Here is a 5,555-nt window from a genome sequence, read left to right as displayed (position 1 = left end):
GTGTGTGTGTGTGTGTGTGTGTGTGTAAATGTGCACTGACAGGTTCTGCAGTAATTCCAATTATGTCTTAGTCACATGTAAAGATATGTGAAGCATTCAATCTATTAATTCAAACCAGCAGTGGAGATCCTAAAGCTCCCACAGAGTTTCAGTGTCGAGTAAACTACAGAACATGAAAGTCAGAGGGTTGTTTTGTTTTTTTATGTGTAATTTTTCATGAGATTTATCTTAATTCAACACATTTCCCTGTGTTCTCGTCTTATTCATTTAAAATGAAACTGACAGTGACGCTGCAGAACAACATGCCAAGATAAACACATCTGTGATTTTGTTTAGATTTGAATCAGATCAGACGGGCTGTGAAGGCCTCACTCACCTCCTCTGGTTAAAGTCCAAAGAAACTTCAAAAGCAGAAAAACAACGGGCTTGGTCTCAGACATCTTGTTTTTAGTTTGACTCTTTCTCTCTCTAACAGCAGCAGCGACCGGAGAGGAAAACAATGACTGGAAGTTGAAAGAGGCAAAGGAAAGAGCAAATGAAGGAAGAGGGTGTGTCCTCTCTCTGCCACTGATAAAGCCATGAATGAGGAATCTGCAAAAATGTTTTCCGTACTCTGATCCGTGCCCTTAGATATCCTTCACACTAGAATAAGGACTGTTAGTTGTTTACTGTCTGTAAGTGTTTCTGCACCGACCGACTCTACAGAGGAGGTTTGCACTGGATATAGATATTTATATGTATGAAACCAGAAAAACAGTTTCTGGATCAGAAGATAAACACACAAAAACATCATGTAGTTGAGAAGAAGAACAGATGCTGAGTGTCTGACAGTAGAGAGTAACAGAGGCAGCAGCAGGACTTATCCTCTGACTCCGTCTGTTGTCCGGTCTCAGTAAAGCGTGTGAGGATGATTTGGATGACTCATGTTTGACTAAATGCTTCTGTGTGTCTCCGCCACGTCCTCAGGATGGTTTCTGTACTTCGAGTTTCTGTAAACACAAACAGGCGCGTTGACGCTGTGCCTCCAGAAAAACCTGCGGTGCAATAATACACGGGAAGTTTTTAAGAGGATTCTCATTACATTATCGCCACCTCATCCAACGGCTACAGGGAATACAAAGCATGAAAGCAGGCTGAAGGGGAGACGGAGGAGGTGGATCACAGGTCAGGTGACCTCTGACCTCAGTGTGATCACAGTAAACAACACGGTTGTATCCCTCCGCCACTCAGACTAGATGTCAGATGAAATATGAACTTCATTTGTGTGAATTTTATTGTAATTGCTGTGTGAAGTCCTGAGTTGTAAGAAGAAGAAGAGGCGTTCATGTTGTAGCGTACACCACCATCAAACTGTCAAATTGATAGCTTTCAGCATGTCGGAGGGATACACAAGGAGACCAAAGGTCAAAGGGTCGGCGCCAGAGGATCAACCAATGGACAACCAGGCAACTGGAGAACATACGCCAAATCTGCAATTTGTAACAGTAAGACTCTGTGTAATGATGTTTGATTGTTTCTTATAGAGGACAAGTAATACCATGCACACACACACACCTACCTTCCTTCCTCCCTTCCTCCCTCTCTCTCTCTGTCCCTCTTTAGATAACAGTCATAAACTACAACCCACATTCCAGTCCTGGGCAGCGACCTGCAGAACTCTCTCCACAGACACAGATCTGAGGAATAATATACAATTAAATATCTGACTGTTCTGTAACTCATGAGACGTTTTTCTAACCCAAACTTCTGTCCTGTACACATTTGAAATGTAACGTGCAGACTTTTAAGACAGTGACCTCCACGTGATTGTGCTGTTACCGCGGCAACCACATCCACTTGGCTTCCGGCCAAGGCTTCTCCAGCTGCAGCACGACTCCCAGCGGGCCGGTCTTAACCTTCTGCTCATGACTGGGTTGATGTCCAAATATTACAATATTTAATCATCAAGATTAAAGAGAGATCCATTTGAATCGAGAAGTCACGGCTCCTGATATGAGATCGATAAAGTTTATCAAAGAAGTAAATCATTGTTGTCCTCCTTGAGTTTGGCGTTAACGCTGCGGTGTGGACAGAGTTATTGCGTAAAGACGCAGTTTTAAGCTTTTCTCTATAAAATCCTAAATTCATGACGTCGACGCAGGTTTCAATAAATATATATTTTTTAATACAATTCATTTCGTCTCAAAAAGTGCATCAAACATTTTGTCTATGATTATTATAAAGTACAAATAAACAAAAAAGACAGCAGATAAAATCACGTCCATTCTCTCCAGTGTATAAACAGAATTTGTGCTTACATTTTATTATTGAATCGTTAGTGTTTCACATTCATTACTTACTATCATTAATTTAGTGCAATAAATCATATTAAGCTGCTCTGTTAAAGCTTTGTTTTGCTGATGTGCCTTCAGGACTCACTGGAATCACAGCAGGACGTCGTCACAGCTGCTGTTGAAGCTTTTATCCAGAAGAGGTCAGTGTCACTTTGTGTGATGTAGTAGTAGTTGTCAAAAGTCTTGTTTTCTTATAGTGCAAATAAGCAGGATCAAAAATTAATGCTTCATAATCAAATGACAGTAGTAGATCTGTATACAATTAAATAAAAACACCTCAGTAAAACTTAAATCCATGAGACACTCCAGATGACTCTACTGACATTTGATAATATTTGACACAAACGTTTCGGTTTCCTTCACGCTGAGAGAGATATGTGCAGACACCGAGACTAACACAAGGTCAGACTCTAATCAGTGTGAAGTCACGTGTGAAGAAACACCAGCTTAGACACCAACACGCCGACGGGACTAACAATGAAGTACTGTTGATTTTCTTTCCCTCAGATTTAAAGTTTTCTTAAAAAATGATCTTTGTAGTGTACACTATAATCATTCAGGTTTCAGTAGCTGCAGCAGAATATTACAACATAATTTACTCCTTCTTTCCCATTTTATCCAAGTGTGTATCAGCAGGATGTGAGGTAGAGGAGGAACAGTGTTAATAATTCAGTAACTCCCAATAAACCAATCACACTGCCATCTCCCATTGCCTTTAAAAACCTGTACATTAGTGGATTGATATTATAACGACGCAGTGTTTCACACAGAGCCCTGACCAGTGAGCCCAGTAGTCCAGACCAGTGAGCCCAGTCCTGTACGTCGGCACATATGACTTTTGACAATGTGTCCTTAAGATAACAACAGCGCCACTGAATTCAGACCAGGTTCTTTTCCGGTCCATCACTGTCTCAAGATAGCAGAGCGCCAACAAAGCTCCTGACTAGTTTTAGTTTATTTGCTATTTAAACAACATTGACAAGACAGGAAACGACGACGGTGTCAGCTTGAAACTCGCTTCATGTTTCCGGTTTCTAAACTTTGGGAAATTTTTTTAAAGAAAACGACTGAAAAGTTGGCAAAAGAAAATAAAATGAGAATTAGTGTTTAGCAGCTTGTCAACTCTGCCACTTTAGCCACGCTTCAGTTTCAGCTTCAGATTCAAATTCAGCTTCAGATTCAGCTTCAGCTTCAGATTCAGCTTCAGATTCAGCTTCAGATTCAGCTTCAAATTCAGCTTCAGCTTCAGCTTTTTTGAATTTCTTGTGTTTCAGTTTGTCTGACTTGTGCTTGTTACAGATGACGTCAGCTGCCTCTGTTCCACTCCTATCTCCGAGTGGAGCAGCAGAGCATCAGGTAGAACAAGAAAAACATGTTGTACTTCATCAGCTGGAGTCAGTGACTGTGAGTTTCCTTCATTAACCGCTCTGAGAAGGACGTGAACTTAAGGTGACAGACGAACTTAATACTCGATCATTTTGGGTTTTGTTATTTTTCTTCCGAACTTTTTCAAGTTCCTCTGAAGACAAATCCACAAAGGAAAGGTGCATTTACTCCACAACAGACCAGTGCATGCGTCTTTTAATCCTTCAGTGTCCAGTGGAGACGTTTGTTCGTCTTGAACTCTCTTTCCAGTTCTTGTCCAAGTCACATGACTATGTCCGCAGTCATTTCACACATCGCACGTTAGTGTCCTTTATCTTAATCTTGTAAGAGACGGACAACTGTGTGCTTTTCACCATTTTGATGAGACACTTTTCGATCTATATTTTCAAGTTCTCTTTCTCTGCAAACAAAATGAAATAAAATTCAGCATCAGAAACATATAAAGATAAAATCAAAACAATCTCTTATTTATTCTTCTTTAGTATAAAGAACAACTTCTACAGAGTAAAATAAACGATCATGATTCCTTTATTTGATTTGATTAGATTTGATATTTTATTCTCATTTCATTAAAGGAGCTATTTGTAAAATTTGCTACCGCTACATAGCTAGCGTTAGCATTAACAGCTATTTATTTACCAGTCTTGATGAGAGCTTCAGCCATTATTGTGTTTACAAGAAGTTATAATACGTCTTCTGAGCAGCGCTTCTTCTTCAGGGCAGACTGGAAGCTACAGTGACTCGGTATCGGAAAGTGACTGGGCCGGGGCTAGCTGGTTAGCATGCTAACATCAGTTGAAGAAGTGATCGAAATAAAAGCAAAACTAAAGGGTTGCTTTCCAGCTCTTGACGAGTAAAGGAATGAAGTTTGATGCTGAACTTGCGACGTTGCATTTTGACTGGTAAGTAAAACAGCTGTTAATGCTAATGTTAGCTATGTAGCGATAGCAAAACTTACAAATAACTCCTTTAAGAGAGTTTCATGTTTTCACATCATGCATTTAATTAAACTCTCCAATTAGGAACTAGATTTCAACTGAGGGAAATTTACTTACTTTTGTGTATCACTATTGTTTGACTCTCTTCTATTGTTTCCCTGTTGACAGGGGAGACGTTCTGAAGGCAAAAACAACATCATTAATACAAACGACAAACAAGAAATGAATTAAAAAGTGTGGGAAGAACATAATCTTACCTTTTTTTTTTAAGTACAGTACAAGAACAACTGCTGCTGCGAGTGCTACTAGGACCAAAATGCCTCCAACGACTCCACCTGCAATGCCTCCATCATGGGTTGACTTCTCTGAAATAGAAAGAGTCAGTTACTTGAACTTTCCCATGATGCCTCATGATGGTGTTTTCTGATGTTTACATTGTTGTAGGTCATACAGATAATAACACTTCATGCTGCCTCACCTGGACTCTGTATCCTCAGAAAGGTGTTGGTTATCAGTGTCTCCTCGGTATCACTCAGTTCACAGGTGTATGTTCCCTCATGATGTGGAGATAAGTTCTGCAGCATGAGGCTTCCTGACTCTGACACACCCTTCACCTGCTGGCTCCACCCCTCTGAGACTGAGGAGGGGACGTCAGTTCTGGTCTGAGTCAGGATGATCAGACTGTGGTTGAATCTCCAGGTGAGACTGAAGCCTATTAGAGGTTTGGTGTGTGAGGCCTTGCAGGACAGTGTTGCTTCAGTGTGTGAAATATTGACGGAAGCTGAAATAAATGAATAAAAAGGGATAACATAGTATTTCGCTGCAGCTCTGGCTCCAGATTCAAATAAGAAATTCTGAACATTCTCTATTATCAGAATAACTGATCTTTCTAGAGGAC

The 5,555-nt window shown here is 40.4% G+C and overlaps 1 long non-coding RNA gene across 1 annotated transcript; it reads right to left on the bottom strand.

Moving 5' to 3' along the window:
• Nucleotides 1–2,141: 2,141 nt before the first annotated feature.
• Nucleotides 2,142–5,499, bottom strand: LOC111649658 (uncharacterized). The gene is made up of 4 exons (XR_002760319.2): nt 5,136–5,499; nt 4,915–5,022; nt 4,775–4,835; nt 2,142–4,119 (listed from the first exon to the last, which is right to left on the bottom strand). It is a non-coding gene; the product is annotated as an uncharacterized LOC111649658 (long non-coding RNA).
• Between the last annotated feature and the right edge of the window lie 56 nt (nt 5,500–5,555).

The sequence above is a fragment of the Seriola lalandi genome, unplaced genomic scaffold, assembly GCF_002814215.2.
Source record: "Seriola lalandi dorsalis isolate HSWRI2012SDOR001 ecotype SW California unplaced genomic scaffold, Sedor1 jcf7180002051592, whole genome shotgun sequence".
In the NCBI taxonomy this organism is placed as follows: Eukaryota; Metazoa; Chordata; class Actinopteri; order Carangiformes; family Carangidae; genus Seriola; species Seriola lalandi.
Note: the sequence above shows the minus strand (reverse complement) of the source record. Positions and strands in the feature narration are given on the sequence as shown.